Raw genomic sequence first — 17791 nt, 5'->3', positions numbered from 1 at the left:
GCATAACTACGTTTGCTGTCCCAGTGCTGTCTGTTTTACTTCTAAAGGACTGGTGAGCATTTGAACTAATGTTCAATTTGATCAAACTTCATCAAGAGTTTGTATGCCGGTTGTGAAACTTCTTCTAAAGAAATAATTTCCCCCAGCTATTTCAATTTGCTTTGGGAGCCTCAAAATTAAAAGTATGGGTGATTGGGACACATGGGTGTCTCAATTGGTTAAGCGTCCACCTTTAGCTCAGGTCATGATCTCAGGATCCTGGGATCGAGCCCCAAATTGGGATTTCCACTCAGAAGCAAGTCTGCTTCTCTCTCTCTCTCTCTCTCTCTCTCTCTCTAATAAATGAATAAAGTCTTAGAAAACATAAAAGTATGGGCAATAGCACATTATAGATAGTGCCTTGGTTGACATGGAGTGCACTCCCACCCTCAACAAATAACTTAAGAAGGGACAGAACTCACTTCTTGCCATTAAACTACTTTCATACAAAACTGTTGTCTTGGGACAGCTGGGTGGCTCAGTGGTTAAACATCTGCCTTCAGCTCAGGGCGTGATCCTGGAGTCTCAGATCGAGTCCCACATCGGGCTCCCTGCTTGGAGCCTGCTTCTCCCTCTGCCTATGTCTCAGCCTCTCTCTGTGTGTGTCTCTCATGAATAATAAATCAAATCTTTAAAAAAATGTTATATGCACTCTGATAACCCAAAGGATCTTCTGTGCAAACATAAACAAGCATCCTGGGGAATTTGCAAGGGGCCCTGGAGTGGTAGGGTACAATAAATAGCCACAGTGGAAACTGAAATCAGTCGGTTGGGCTGGATTTCATCTGCAGAGGATGGTGAGCAAAGAGCATGAATTTGGCAGGGTCTCTTCAACCCTATCCTAAATCTAGCAGAAACCAGACTTCAGTCTCTAGAGAGGAGAAAAGAGCTATAGCAGGAGACAGCCCATCAAGCCATACTTCCAACTTGAAGCATCTTATTCTCTTGTCCTGCTTTTATGCTTATTGGGTAACCTTCTGATTTTTGGTTTGGTGTCACAGGAATTCAAATGCTGGGAAGATGATGTCAACTATGGTTATTCTGACAAGATATTTCCATGATAATGATTCTGATTATGAAAAAAATTATTTTTCTTTATACATATGAGACTTATTCCCTAAAGATCCATGCTGGTGGGTGTCCTGACAAGTCCACAATCAGACTGCAGCCTGAGGAAATCCTCCTCAAAGTCATGCCACCTGGTGCAGTGCTCTCTCATAGGTCAACTGGCCTCTGAGGGCTTCATCTCTCTTTGAGATATGCTTGATATTTCATGCTATGAAGAGGATAGTAAAAGAAGTGATAGTTAAAAGAGCATGAAGATAAATGGAAAGTAAGTGAATAGCCTTGTAATCAACAAGTTAGTTAAATTATATTTGAACGGAGGTTTTATCTGCTATCATCTGATTTCTCAAGACTTCATAAAATTGGTTTGCACTCAATTACATTAGTGGACTGGAAATTTGAGAACACATAGAACAGCTTACATCCCAGAAAAGCAAGCAACTTGAAATTAAGTGTTAGATATGACTTATTAAAGAAAAAAAAAATCTCCTGGCCATCTGGCAACTTCAGAGAGGAGGAGGAAAGGGCTAAATAATCAATTAATTAATCTCTTCCATCTCCTTTTCAGAGGGATCCAGCCCCACTCCCTTTATCTCTGATTTATCCTTCCACAGTCTGCTCTACTGTCTTTCCTTTTCACACATAATTGTTCATCAGGATACTTCTCTACACAAAAATTCATTTCCTCCCACTGGAGGAATTCTGATGCCAGATGTTAAGGAAATTATTTGGCCCTTGTAAAGATGTATGCATCTTTCTAATTCTATTTATTATTGATTTAAGTTTATTCTGAATGTTGAAATTTTAATGTTAGGTTTTTAATCACTAAATATCAATAAAAAGTGTGGTTTTCTTTTCCAAATCAGTCTATGGTTATTCAGCTAGTATGTAAATTTATTTATTTATTTATTTATTTATTTATTTATTTATTTATTTATTTTTAGTATGTAAATTTAAATTACATTCAACAAATACTTGGTATGGGCTAGCTATGTGTAAGGCTCTGGGGCTGAAGACAAGAGATGTGCCTATGAACAGACTTAGCCCTTGGCCTCAGAAAGATCACAATCTGGAGGAGGACAGGCACCTCTGTAACACAGAGTGACAAGAGCATGACAGGGAAAACCTCTTTATATTGTTAAAGAGACCCAATCACCCTTATATTTATGCTGTTTCTCACGAAGGAAGATATATTTTCTCCTGACTTATTTATTATGAAAATTTTCAAAATTAAGAAACTTTAAAAGACTAGTGTAATGAACACATATATCCTGAATCTAAATTCAACAATGAAATTTTCTCTATTTGCTTTCTTTCTCTCTTCATTCTTCCATCCTTCCTTCCATCCATCTCTCCATCCATCCATCATCCGTGTACCTACATATCTATCAGTTATCTATCATATGATAGCACATTGGAGAAATCATGACAATTCACCCCCCCCCCCAAAATCAGCATACGTCTCCAAAGAATAATAATATCTTGCCACACAGCCATAATACCATTATAACAACCCCCAAAATGGACAAAAATTCTATATCTAATATCCAATCGTATTTAAATTTCTTTACTTGAACCTACAGCCTTTTATGTCTTTTTTAAAAAAAGATTATATTTATTTATTTATGAGAGACATAGAGAGAGAGAGGCAGAGACATAGGCAGAGGGAGAAGCAGGCTCCCTTTCAGAGGGAAGCAGGACCCTGGGATCATGACCTGAGCCAAAGGCAGACTCTCAACCACTAAGCTACCCAGGTGTGCCTTTCTATGTCTTTTTGTTGTGGTTCTTGAAACTGCCATCCAAACAAGTTTTAAGCAATGCATTCATTTTTGTGCCCTTTAGTTTGTTTTGATGTAAAATAGTACCCTTCTGCTTTTGTAAAATCCAGTAATAATCTGGATTTTTTTCTGATTGTTTTCTTAAAGAGCCATATAACACGCTCCCCCATATTCTCTATTTCTTTTAAGCCAGAAGTTTCACCTTTGGCTTGATTAGATTCAGATTAAACAATTTTTTCAGATTAAACATTTTTTACTAGAAAACTTTATAGGTGATTCTGTGTATTTCATTCACATTAGGGGGTTACTAATGTTATTAACGGTGCTGAATATGAGGGCTTGGCTATGGTGGTAGCCCACAGATTGTCTCTATTATAAAGAAACATTCCTTTTCTCTTTGCAATTAGTAAGTAATCTGCAGGGTGACACATTGGAGTCAAAGCATGACTTGTTTACCCAAACCTAAAGCTGGTATCATCCACTAATGAGCCTTGTCTGAATCACTACATGGGGTTAGCAAAATGGTGATTCTCTAATTCTATTCATAAGTTAGCCAGCATTCTTCTGTAATAACTTTTATTTTTTATCTGCTTTTTGAAACAAGGTATATTTGAGTAAGGCATGACCTAGAAATGGCAAATATCTAGCCTTACATAAACATTAAAAGCTTAAGAACTTGAAACAAATTTAGAGAAACCATAGCAACTTAGGGTTAGAAGGGACCTAAAATAGTACATATTCTCTTTCTTTTAACAAATGAGAAAAGTGAGGTCTGACTACTAGTTTATTTTGATCTCATAACTAATGAGTTTGTTGTAACCGATGCCTTTGGATAAAGGGAAACACATTGTTCATGGGTGGAAATGAGGTCAAAGTACCTGTGTACAGTTACCACTCATTTGTTGGCAATATTGTCTGCTGAATTATGATTTTGTAGGATAATAGGAGGTTGCTTATTTCAGCCATGGAATGAAATATTATTACTCACAGGCAAAAAATAGGGTGTGAACTTTGGTATTTCCCTACATTATGTAATTGCCAAGGCTTCATTTCTAACACTAAGGAATTTTCACTGGGCTAAAACTGAGCTGATTTTTATGTGCCCAAGATCTTTTCTACTCTTGGAATGGTCAGCAATGTCACAGGTTCTCATAGCTGGAAGGACAGCATCCATATCACATTCCCTATCACCACCACTACCACCGATAGCTTTTGAGGTGACAGTTTATTAATCCAAGGGAAATTTTGAAATCCTCCTATAATTAAGTTTAAATCCAATAGTTTGAGTTTATATCTATGGAATGTGTAGTATGATACAAAATGGCAAACACTGGGAATGAGCTGAATGAAGAAAGAATGGACAAAATATTAATGGGGGGTTGGATAAGAAAATAGTGAAAATCCAGGTGAATGATCTGATCCCTATTCTTGGAAGAGCACCTTAAGCTGGTCATTTGGGAATGGAGAGGGGATGTCACTAAAGAAATTGCCTAACTAGAGTAAGGCCAATTGGATTCTATTTGCCAAACCCAAGTATACATTCTAGGTTTTTCAAACTAGAAGACTTAAGGAAAGATTCAAGAGGTAAAGTTTAGAAGCAGAGGCTTAGATGACTGGTGGGAAGGTAGGCTATATGAAGACTGGAGACAAAAAGTGTTGCCAGCCACTGGCTTTGTGTTTTCCCTTTTAAACATGTATTGAGTGCTTACTATGTAACAGGCATTTGCTATGTGTTTGGTGCATTATCTAATTTAATTCTCTCAACAGCTTACAAGGCAGTGCTTTTATTATCCCCATTCTAGACATAAGAAACCAAGGCAAATTACTCAACACATTCCAGTTAGTAAGCATTGGGGTTTTTCCTGACCCCTTTTAATCAGTAGAGAATGATACATTTTCCTGGATGGTAATGTTTCCTTTCAGAGAAGTCAGGGACAAGTGTCTAGTTTGAAGAAGTTAAAGCAGAGAAATACAAAAATGAGAGCTAAACAGTGTGAGATGGCCACTATTTCCTCTTAGACTTCTGGAGTACCTATGGACTTTTAGCCACTAATGCAGAGAAAATTCTGCCTGGCATGATATCTTCCCCTGAAACGTCAGATTATTATGGGTCTTGATGCCAATGGAGGAATAGCATGGTTATTCCCTACTGATTAAAAACACGGAAAGGAAATTCAATGGCTCTGAACAGTGCTAATCAAATGTGTCATTGAGCATCACGAAGGACACAAGAACAGGATATTTCTAAGTGAGCACCACTTCCTGGGGTATGCCTTCCATTTCTCCAGTATCATGCCTTGGATGGAGGTCTGCAACCTGTCCTGGATAAGGAACCATATAGCCTCAAGAAACTCCTAAAAGAGAAGCCCAAGGGTTTTATTCTTTCTGCTTTGCCAAGAGGAAACCATGGCAGTGCCTGAGTTTCCATGTGAGTCAAAAACCCTGCCATGAAGACAATCCCATAGCCCAGGCCCAATGGCCAGTTGCCATCCTCATATAAACCCCCTCTGCCTTAGAGGCAGTGCCTAGGCAGACCTGAGCAATGCCTCTCCCATTATCTGTAAAATGAAGGGGTTGAGCTACATCAGTGATTTTAAAACAATTTGGAGATACTCTTTAAAAATATATATAACAAAGCATTCAAATAATACAGAAGTATATTGATAATTATAAATATCCAATTCACCTCTGATCTTCAGGACCCCACCCCAGAGACCACTGGTATCAGTTTCTTGCATATTGTTCTAGAATTATTCCATGCAGTTTTTTGCTTTTCTTTTTTTTTTATTTAAGTACATGTATTTAAAGCTTTCTGCACCTTGTTTTTCTCACTTGGCAGTAGATTTTGGAGGTCATTGTGTATCAGTACATTTAGTGTATGTCTACCTTATTATTTTAATGGACTCCATCAAACGGCTGTACTCCTTTCAATGCTTTTATAACAGCTGAACTCTCTACACAGCAAAAAATATCTTAGATCAAACTCTAAAAGCACAAAAACTCAGACATCAAATGCTGTTGATGATGGGAGGGTGAGGGAGCTAATCACTGCCTGCTTGGCTCTCTTTCACCAGAGGGGAGGTCTCTAACATGTGTCTATGGAATCCTTTATGAGACAGTGGGGCAAAATTTGAAAATACCATCTGGTTTGTATCTAGAGCCTCTCCCAGCTCTAGTATCTTGTGTCTGTGAAAAATATTGTGACCCTACAACTTAGCATCTAAAGAGTCTTCATCAATAATATCAGAGGGACAGTCATTTGAACAAAACACCCAGTGGATCAGGTCCCCTCCTTCATGGTGGAATGCCTAGACCTATAATTTGTGAGTGCTATTAATAAGTGAGGTTGAGCCTATGAACTCCTTGTCTCAAAATTAAATTCTGAAAATTTGCAGCTATTGCCAAGTCTTGGCTTGTAGTTTTACATTGAATTATTTTGCTGAATTATTTCATTTGGTCCCAATGTGCCTTGTCAACTGTAAGTATTGTCTCAGAGAGGCAACACAACAATATTTTATAAAGAAATCATTCTTTAAGGGATGGAAAGACCTGCTTGTAATCTAAGTCTCTGACCCACTGTGGCAAACAGACACACAGGATGCTGAGAAGGATCCAGGGATCACTAAAGCCATTTAAATCAAAAGGAAATAGTAAAGCTTAGGCTCATGACATTAAGCAGAATCTCCCTTGGGTCTGGAGTATATTTAGACTTTGTGCTTATGAATTATCTGTACACTGATGAAAGAATAGGTAATTTAACATCTCTTAATTTTTAAATTATCATTGGCTTTGGGTCTAGGGTAGGAATTCTTCATTTCCCATATCAGGGACTCACATAGCCCTAAATAGTGTTGAGTAATGTTAGCTGAACATTCTAGTTCAGTTTCAAAATCTGGTCTATATTCCACACACATTCATTCATTCATTCATTTTAAAGGAAGTGGCATATAGTAGACATCTGTTGTTTTTTCATCCAGAATCCACTCACTTTTCTCCTGAAAATAATACCCTGTCTTTCTTCTGGGGACCTTCTCTGTCACTTTTACCCCATGTTCTTCAGCTGAGGTGGACTTCAGAGTGGACATGTGACTCAGGTTTGGCCAATCAGCACAACATATCCTCCTGGCCATTGTGATTGGGGGGATGGCATGTTCCCCAAAGCCAATGATGTGCAATAAAACTTTCCCTGAGAAGGTTGAGGCAGAAGCTCTCTGTCCTTTCCTGCTGGATGGGACTTGGAAGAAGAGCGGCCTAGGGATCTTGGCCATTTTTCTACCACATGGAACTCCAGAATGAACCTTATGTATAGGAATTGGTACTGAAAAATGGGAAGAGATCAGATCCTCCTGGTATCTGATTAAAAAGGCTGCACTCCCAGCCTTTCCTGTTACAAGAGTCAATGAATCAATATATTATCTTTTTCATTTTCTTAATACCATTCAGGTTGAGTTTTCTGGCTCATGGAAGCTCTGAGACTTCATTTTTTAATTCTAAATTAATTTTATTAGATATCCATGAGGGGGGGTGGTGCTGAGAAATGAAGCTAGCTCCAGGGGAAAGGATTGAATTTATCCGGACTATCAAATCTAAAAATAGCTGACTAATTCAAGTGTCAGAAGTATGACCTCTCAATCCTTCTAAGTGCCATTCTTCAGAAGAGAAAACCCAATAATTTCTATTTACAAAGAGAAAGAAGAAAGAAAGAAAGAAAGAAAGAAAGAAAGAAAGAAAGAAAGAAAGAAAGAAAGAAAGAAAGAAAGAAAAGAAGAAAAGAAAGAAGAAAGAAAGAAAGAAAGAAAGAAGAAAGAAAGAGAGAGAGAAAGAAAGAAAGAAAGAAAGAAAGAAGAAAGAAAGAAAGAAAGAAAGAAAGAAAGAAAGAAAGAAAGAAAGAAAGAAAGAACTTGTTCTATTAGAATATGGCCTGCTGAGCAACTGTTTATGACCCATGTCCCAGAGGTAGTTTAAAGATCACAGGTAGTAGAAAAGAGAAAGAGCATTTATTTTGTGCCTTCTGTGGGCTACTTTGCAAAGTATTTTAACATATTTTCATTCATTATATTTAAGAAATGTTTTTGCATGCCTGTCCTCAGTGTTCTAGGCACTATAGATGCTCAGTAGTTAGAAAAAAAAATGGCCCTGCTCTCAAGGAGATGATAGTCTAGCACATCCAATAGAACTTTCTGCCATGATATAAATAGTTCTGCTGTACTTCCCCATACATAAACCACTAGCCATATGTAGCTCTTGAGCTTGTGAAAGGTGGTTAGTGAAAAATTGATGTTTTTAATTATAATTAGCTTTAATATAAGTAGCCAAATGTGATTGTGGCTACTGTATTGAAATGTGAAGACTCTAGATCATATCTTCTTAAGCCTTAATGTGCATACAAATCACCCATAGATCTTATTAAACTGCAGATTCTGACTCCAGTAGGGTCTAGTGCTGGAGTAGAGCTTCTGCGTTTCTTTTCTTTTTTTTTTAAGAGTTTATTTATTTATTCATGAGAGGTACAGAGAGAGAGAGGCAGAGACACAGGCAGAGAGAGAAGCAGGCTCTCTCTGGGAAGCCCTATGTGGGACTCAATCCCAAGACCCTAGGATCACTACCTGAGCCAAAAGCAGATACTCAACCACTGAGCCACCCAGGAGCCCTCTTCTGCGTTTCTGACAGGCTCCTTGATGATGCTGATGTGGCTGCTCCTCAGAATACACTTTGAGTAGCAAAGATAAATAATTTTCAAGGTAAATAATAATAATAATTAAAGTAATAGTACAAAATATGGTAAGACCATCAAGGAGAACAGGGTGCTGTAAGAGAGAATGGAAGGGACAGGATTTGGAACTAAATTTAAATTGGAAGCAAGTAATGAAAGCCCTCAGTGGGGAGGGGTTCCTGGAGTCAAAACCTGCAAGATGCATGTGAGCTAGTTAGGAATGAGGCTCAAGGGAGAGGCGATCTGAAAGGAAGGAGCATTCATTCGGTAGGAAGGCTCTCTAAACCACTCTTATAAAAGAGTTTCCCTGTGAGACAGGCTGGTCTACAATAATATAGGTATCATTATTTCTTGTAGCCTCTGGTCCATTCCTCCTTTGACCTCCCTGCCACATTCAGATAGGTACCCTTCTTTGAGTCCCCATAACTCACTGTATATTTTCCCATCATAATCATTCACACTGAGTTGAAATGTCCCCTCTCTCTGCTCCCCACTAAACTGTGAACTCAGTGTATTTTTATTCTCTGGATCCCCACATGGTAGGGGATGCCTATTAAACTGTAGCCAACAAAGATATTGCATTTGTTTGTGTTTATGAGGTAGCTGCGATTAGGGAGGTATATATACTGCCTATAGAGATGTATGCAGTATTTTTCTCCCAAATAGATGAGAAATATTTTTGGAGTAGAGCCAAACCGTTCATGGTCTCTACATTACTTTCAGTTTTACAGCAGGGGATCGCTCTGGTTTTGACAAGCACTAATTAATTCCATCTCTGGGGAATAATGGGAAATGTAGGCTTATGCCGTTTGCACCAAGGTTATCAGTTATATTGGTTTTAGTGTTCTGCCCTGCTCTAGATATAAAACATGCAGCAAAATGCACAGTCGCCTCCTCATTAGCTGTAAACAGTGTATTTCAGATTTGTCAAGCATACATATTTATTTTTACATCCAGGCATTTTTATTTATCATTCTTGCAAGTCTGTGAAGTTTTTGCCAATAAATTAGGAATGCACTAACTAGTTCTGAAAACTATGGCACCCAGGAAATTTTATTGATCTCATAATTTACTGGATCTTTTGGTTAATTACAAGTTTTGTCTAGCTTGGTATGCTTTTCAAGTCAGCTGTGCATCATAAATATGAAACCCCAGTACTCACCCTCCCTGCATTCTCTGGCAGCCCCACACGAGGTCAAAGGTGTAATTGCTACAATACTCAGAGTCTCTAACGTGTTTAATTAAACTATTAATCTACTTTTATCTTTGACACTAGAAAGCAGGAGGCATTGAGTTTTGAAAGTTCTTCAATGCATTTACTCATGGTGGATTTTTCCTAGCCCTATCTTCAACAGTTTAGCCCTGGCTACTCTTGGAAAGGCAATTTTAAAAATTGTAAATGTAGCAGGAATTACTGTATCAGCTAATAAGAAAGTGTATCATTTGCAATGATTCACACATTTGCTTTCTGACTAAAGCACTTTATTAAAAACAGAGATGATTAAGGCTTGCTAAAGGTCTGAAAATTGTGGTAGATCAACCAGCAGCAACCTTGGACGGTCCATTATTTTAAAAGCCTGTGGATGATCATTAGAATTGAGAGTTGTCTTTGTTATATAACCTATGAGAACTCTCTGAGGACAAGTGTAACCTCTTGTGGCAGCGATGACATTTTAAGTGGTCAGGCCTGGTTTTATGTTCATTATCACAATGGAGCCTCGGAACTTGAGTCTTCAGGAACATGTGTATCTGTGAAGCTTTAATTAGGTTAACAAGGTTCTCATGTGTCTGTCTCTTTTCTTCACTGTGAATCAACTGGTCGTAATCTACTACATATGTTATGCAATTAAGCAAGCAATTTGCTTCCTTTCATTTTGTTTCCTGTGCTCATTCTTGAGCTTGTGTGTATAAAATGGGAAAATTTGGAGGTCCTATTTCCCTCACTTTAAGCTCTTCCTACCTGCCTGCACAATTTTTTAGTTGTCCTTTGTTAAAGGAATCTGCATCTCGTGTGTCTCCATAAAGGCTGTGAAAATATGACACCATGACCTTCTCACTAATGTCCCTGGCTTTAATTTTAACGGTGATTAAGAGTGATTTGAGTCATGCATTTGAACATTCCAATTAAAAATCAATTTAAACAGGCAATGCCCATGTAAATATTGATTATAAACCCACTGTGTGTCTAGCCAGTTAAATTACTATCATAAGCTAAAATTTAAAAATCTATTTTTCTTTCCTACTTTGTTAAAGAGTGTAATTAAAATCCAAATCCATTTGCAGTTTGGTCATATATTTTGCAAATGCCCACCGGAATAAAATTTAATTTAGACACTCAACATATCTTCCCTCCCACCCTACCTTCAGTCAACATAATCAAAACCACAACTCTTTTACATTTATGGAGCAGTTGAAGCTGCATATTTCACTTTCTTGTATTGTACTTTAACTTTTTGTACCGCATTTGCTATGAGGATTCCACGTATCCTGTTAAATGTGAGCAGCTTCCTCGAAAACAAGCATTTCAACTGACATTTTTTGGCTTATGTTCAGCATTTTACAGGCTAAGTATCAGAGCCATAAGTTTATAATTTGAGATGTCACAGACCTTGCTTATTCATCATGATTAGATGTTTCTATCTGCTATTCTACTGAATGGCAAGCTCTAACACTGAAAAGTAAAAAGAGCCGGTTTCTGGTTTGGCAACAACTACAGCAAGAAGAGTGAGGTAAATAAGAAAAACGCATTAAGTGCATCTCCTTGATGAGGGTGCAATCTAAGTCAAACTTTTGAATGACCATTGATTGTTTGCACAATATTAGAAAATAAACTGGTGATTTTAATACCATCCTGGTGCTTCAGGGTTAAAATTATAGTTTGGAAAGATAATTACTGGCCATATTTATAGATGAGTTTTGCAAATGTATCATTATTATGTGATGAGTGAGTACATAGCTATGAAAGGCTAATATTTTGCTTTGGAGAATATTTTTTCTTTTTGGACTATTGTAGTAATTCCTTTGTAAATGTTTAATCTTTACCCTACATAAGTGAAAACTTGAGGGCTCTCTTTCCTACAGTTCTGAGATAAAAGCATGGGAAATTTAGAAGGCAATCCTAATGACATCGTTGTGTGACCCACAGAAATTAATAATTAATGGTGGAGCCTCAGGCAGGGTGCTATTGTATTAGACAAGTAGTTTGTTGACTTCTGCATGTGCTGCTGTCACTTATCTGGCCTCCCCACAAAGACAGTCCAGCCAGCAGTTCAGGGAAGCCTGGGTGCTATGACTGCCCATCCAAGACCAGGCCTTTGCCTGCTTCTGCTACTAACAGGAACAGAGCCATGAGTAGAGAAGAGGACACTGGACATTGTGTGGTTGGCTAAGACCCTAGTTGTCCATGGTGCATTAAGTCCCACCATCAGAAAAACATCCTTAGGGAAAGGATCAGAACTAACAGTATTGAACCTTAAAGAGTTTCGTTTTACCTTTAAAAGTAAATCTCAACTTACATAGTATAGCTGTATTACTAATGTGTATTTTCCTGAGACTCATTAAGTAACTTGCCTTGAAACACACAAGTAGTAAATAGTGGGGCCAGGATTTGAAACCAAAGAGTCTAAACCAAAGCCCATAACTATTTTGCTGTAATAACTCTATCCATGGTTATTAGGGAAATACCTTTTGTCATTATCAAGCCATTTGTTGTGCACCTGATAACCCAAGAGCTAGAAGGGTACAGAGTTCAGAATGGGAGTAGAGTGGGAATGGTGGTATGTTGTGAAACTGACCATCCCAAATAAGGAAAACAACAACAGCAACAACAACAACAAGTTCCGATTTGCCAATTTTCTGTCATGGAAATATTCCCACCATGACTAATTCCAAGCTTTCCAAGTGAGGTCACTGAATGAAGAGTTCAGATACACTGAATTGGCTCTCACAGACTGGCTCCCACACACATCACTGAGCATGGAGCACACATACAGCCAACAAAAGGAACAGTGAGGGTAGATAGAGAAGGAATGCATTTTGTGTCAGATAAACAACCTCTGAGGACTCCAAGTGCTTATCTCTTATGTGGTAGTCAGTTACTTTGGAGGATCCTGACGAACCTCACCCCCCAGGATTCATGCCCTGTGCAGTCCCCTCCCCTTGGCCTGGGCCTGGGACTTGCCTCAACCAGAAGCGAGCAGCAGAAGGGATATGGTGCAAATTCTGAACTTCAGCCTTCAGAATGCCTGGCAGCTTCTGCTTCTGTACTCTCAGAGCCCTGTGCTGCTCTCTTAAGAGACTTTACTACCCTGCTCTGACAGACCATATAGAAGGGCCTGGAAAAGGAGCAGAGGCAACAGAACCAAGGAAACCACCCAATGGAGAGTAACTAGGGACCCAGACTTATGACCTCCACAGAGGTCATAGCTGAGGCATCCCACTCGGGAGTGAAGGCACCCCACTCGGGAGTTGAATGTTCCTACTATGATGCTGTCTTAATTCCTAACCCACAGAATTGTGAGAAAACAAAAATTTGTCTTAAGCCCCTAGGTCTGGGAATGATTTTTAAGTAGCAATAGATAGTTGAAAAAAAAACCTCTTATTTTCTACCAGTGCAAGAATCTTATTTTACTTATCTACAGTGCTTTATGGTCAGGAAGAGAAGCCCTATTCCTGAAGCCACAGGTGCACCATGCTCACCTGGGGGTGCCTCAGACTCCAGGAGCCCAGTTCAATGCCGCCAGCCTGTTCTTCATAGTCTCATGACAAACACAAGAGAGATTCACAGTTGATCATTTTTACATTTTGATGTCACTATCTCTCTTTGTGGTGTCAGTGTTTCCATTTGACATAAAGGGAAAACAAAGTGGAAAAAGAAGAATTATATACATTATTGTTCAAGAACCACGAATAGAACAAAGTCTCAAATCTGTAAGCTCCAGGTTCTTTTGTGTGTAATTCTTATCGTGTTGACAGCTTGGAGAGCATTTTGCTGATGCTTCTTTCTTCTTTCATGGACTAAGTAAGTAATCATGAAGAAGAAAGAAAAAAGGGATCATCTTGCCAGAATACTCAGTTTATATCGTAAGTTGATGGAATATCATGAAAGTATAAAATTGAAGGAAAAATAAAGTTGTCCATTTTCTAAACACTGAATTAAACTGTCATATAACCTTGATTAGCTACTACCTATAAGATGAGACCTTGGAAATAAGCAGACATCCAAAGGTGTAAACCTGTTGGGTCCCTTGTTTGTTTGTTTCTTTTTACATATCTAGTTTTAATGGTTTCATTAGATATTTTCTTAACATCAGCAAGATGCTGATATTTTTGTCATGAGATTAATGCAAACAAACCAGACTAGGATTAAAATAAGCAGAGAGATAAGGTGATTGATGACATAACAACACAGCATACTGACAATTTTAGAGCAGCTTAAAAAAAGCTGAAAAATGAGGCAGAGGTATTAACTTTATGAAAGACAAGAAAACAACTTAGAAGGAGATGATTTGGACTTTTGGTAAAATTTTTATTTTGAATAAAACTCATCATATACTCTACAAGGTGCCACACAGGGGCATATGCATTATGCTGTCTAATTTTAGAAAAAAATAAATTGAGATTGCTATCTCAGTTTGATATAGTTTGTAACCCAATGATAGTGAAGAACAGTGCTACCCAGAAAATATTATACCAACTCTGCTGGACCTCTTTCAATAAACGATCCAGACAATTTAGGCCTAATTTTGTGCTTTCCAGAAATAGGTCCACTGATCCAGTTTGCCATGAAAACCAAACAAGATGGACATGCATGAGGAGATGCATAATTCCAACTCATTTTAGATTAACTGCATCATTTGCATTAGATGTGACCTGATTTGTTTGGGGCCCCAAGTGTATGAGTCAATGCTCATTTTTGTATCAGGTATAGGTATCCCTTCCGACAGCAGGAGAGAAGTAGGGAGATGGGGTAGCTAGTAGATTGCCAATATTATATTATTTTCCAGTGGTAAGGACATTGCCTGTCTTATGGCCATTTGATTACATTTTTATTCTCATTTTAAATAATTAGATTTTATGCTGAAGCTTTCTAAGTAAATTTAAATGTTACATGAGGTATGTAATGGAATAAAAATGGAGTTACAATAACTCCTACCCAATTGCCAACATGCTTCTTTTCTATTACTAGAGATAGTAGAGTGCCTTTGGGGACCAGAAATTTAGACGTTATTTTGTACATAGACTTCAGTTATTTGCTTGGCCATTTTCTTGATTCACCAGGTAATAGATATGTTGGCCTTCCTTCTGAATAGCACTTCCAAAAATCTTGGTAATTATGGCTCATAGTATTTACAGAATTGAGTTATCATGAATTTTAACTTTAATGATAGCACAGAGTTTGTCAATCCAATGGGAATTGGGAATTTCATAAAGTATGGCCACTTCTCAGACAAAGTACTGAAGTTGTGGAAGCATTTCCAAATGGAGAGTTGGAGCTATGTACATGAGGGTCAATCAGATGGTCAGAACTAAGTTCCAAGGCACAATAAAGAGAAAGCAAAAGAAGGAACCCACATTTCAGCCACTTCTCCTTGCATTTGAAAATTTAACTGGAAAGTTCTCTAGACTTTATTTGAACAAACTAGGAAGATAAAGTAAAATCACACCATAATGCTCAGTTTCATTTTGTGGAACTGGGGCAGCTCATAGGGAAATACTAATCAGTCAGGAGAGAAATGTAGAAATTCCACAAAGATTGTAAGGATAATTAGATTTGATATAAGGCACTACTCAATAATATAGCAAGGTTTAGTGGAGTGGTGCAAGAATTATAGTCATTGTCAAAATGCAAAGATTTTTTTCTTCATTTTTTTAAGAGTAAAACTGCAAGCTTACTAAAGTTTCACTAACTGTTTAGTATTTGAAACTGGTAAGGGAACTCTATTTCCACATGGGGCTCTGTTGGCCATGCAGGTGGAGTATTACCAAACTACAAATTTTAAATATTATTTTCTTACTGTATTTGACTCTCAAAAACATGACTCTCTTCTGTGTTCTTCTGTTTGTGTTAAAGCATCTATGGTTAATGGCTTTCTGTTTTTCTTATATGATGGACTTTAACAAGAGACCATTCTCTGAAAATAAGCACATTGTTAGTAAAAATGAGTTTAACTTGTCAAGCACTGTATTTTTTTTTTCTGTCCTGTGTTCCAGAAATAATACACATTTGTCATATTTTAGAAACTGTAAGTCATGTCTTACCTGCCATGATATCGTGCCCTGGTAGCAATCCATTAAGTATTTCATGCTAAAAACGACCCCAGGAGATAGTAATTAACCTAATCTTGAGTAATAATAGAATCAGAGATTGATGAACAGTTTTCTTCAAATATTTTAAGTAATGGCATAAAACTGAAAGGCCATGCATTGCTTGTCTTAGAAAAACAGTATGGAATATGTTAGAATATCATGAATAAATGAACACTTTCATTTATGAGTTTTATATAGAAATCATTGAGTTTCCCTGCTCGAGGTGCAGCCTGCATAGTAGTTAATCTTCTTGTGGCACTTACTGTATAATGCAACACCTCTTTGGGCAATCTTTTGTATTAAAATATAGCATTTAAGTTCCTTTCCTCCACAGAGCAATGCAAGAATGAATTGTTCAATTTTTTTATCACATGCTGGAAATTATTTTAGAAATAACCAAGATGGTAATTTCCATTTAATATCTTTTTTATAGCTCACTGAAAAATATGAGATATTTTCAAACCAGGATAAAATTATAAAATGAAAAGGACCTTATAGTGGTACTCAGAAGACTCCTGTCTCAGGCTCACCACCATCCATGAGCAACCTGAGCAAGTCATTTACCCTCTCTCACTTGTTGTTGTAATTATTTTAATCATTAAAATGAAAATTCTAATTTAACCATTCCAGGTAAATTCTGTTTTAAGCAGTTCTTCTTCCTGTTTAGATCCCTTTCCTCAATCTTATTTCCATCCACTTCATCCTTTTTTAGTGCATTCTAATGACCTCTTATTTTAAGCCTCAAAGAATTATGGTCCATCCCAGATCAACTCGTGATTTCTTCTTGTATAAGAGAGCCGTCTCTCAACCTCATTGAAGTCACATGTCATCTCTCACTCTATAAAGGAGATTGAATGGCAGGGACCAGCCACTTCTTGACAAAAGCTTAGACACCATGACAGTCAATGGATAGGCAAGACATAGGCTCAATCAGATAGTATAGAATGCATTTCTAAAGCAAACTCCCAAAGCGTCTTTCAAATAGTGATAGAGATATCTTCTGATTAGAATAAAATAGCATTAGCAACTTGAAATGCATGTTAGGATGATTACCACAACCATCTATTAAAATTGTTTAGTACAAGTGCCACCTCCTCATAAATCACAGGGGTATGTTCACTTAAAAAATGGACATTCATTCTGAGTTTTGATCCACATTTGACTTAGTAGAAGACCAACCCAGAGGATTTAACAGTCCAATTAAGGGTTTTTAAGGATTCATCAAAATGAAGCATTGTCAATAGGAAATTTCCCTGTGAGCTCCAGGTAGTATCCATGAACTGTAAATTTCCTTTTTCATATTGTAAGTGGGAAAAATATGCTCTACCAGGACATAACAGTATTCCTTTAAAAATTAAATACAACTATTTTTAAGATGTTGCCATTACTTTATTTCTTGACATAAAGAGAAAAATTGAATACACATGTTTATGCATAAATGTTGGGCCATCCATAGCATTATTATTTGGGTGAATAAGGATGGAAATTATCCACTTTTTGGTGAATGGGGAGGAAATTGCTCAAACCATCTGGGACACTAGTTCATAAACTATATGAAATCTTTAACAGAATGAATTCCAGAGTTTATACAATTCCCCCAAGAGAAAGAGATGACTTTAAAAAGTAAATCATAATGAGAAATATTATTATTATTCTCACTGGTGGTAAAGGGTCATTAATAAAACAATCTCTGTGATATGTGAGTTCTAATATAAAACTATAAAAATATTATAAATGTTCTCCATAGAGTGAAATAGCCATGTTTATGAAACGGAGTTGACATGATTAGCAGTCACCTTGCACCATGGGAGCAAAGAGACTCTAATTAAGTCTACTCCATGAATATTTGGATTTTCTGGCATTTAAAGGAGAGGATGGTTGGGAAGGA

The 17791-nt window shown here is 37.4% G+C and overlaps 1 protein-coding gene across 4 annotated transcripts in view; it reads left to right on the top strand.

Moving 5' to 3' along the window:
- Nucleotides 1-17791, top strand: part of MACROD2 (mono-ADP ribosylhydrolase 2) — a 1923575-nt gene that overhangs the window by 1570586 nt on the left and 335198 nt on the right. The gene's annotated exons all lie outside the window — the stretch shown is intronic.

The sequence above is a fragment of the Canis lupus genome, chromosome 26, assembly GCF_048164855.1.
Source record: "Canis lupus baileyi chromosome 26, mCanLup2.hap1, whole genome shotgun sequence".
NCBI lineage: Eukaryota > Metazoa > Chordata > Mammalia > Carnivora > Canidae > Canis > Canis lupus.
Note: the sequence above shows the minus strand (reverse complement) of the source record. Positions and strands in the feature narration are given on the sequence as shown.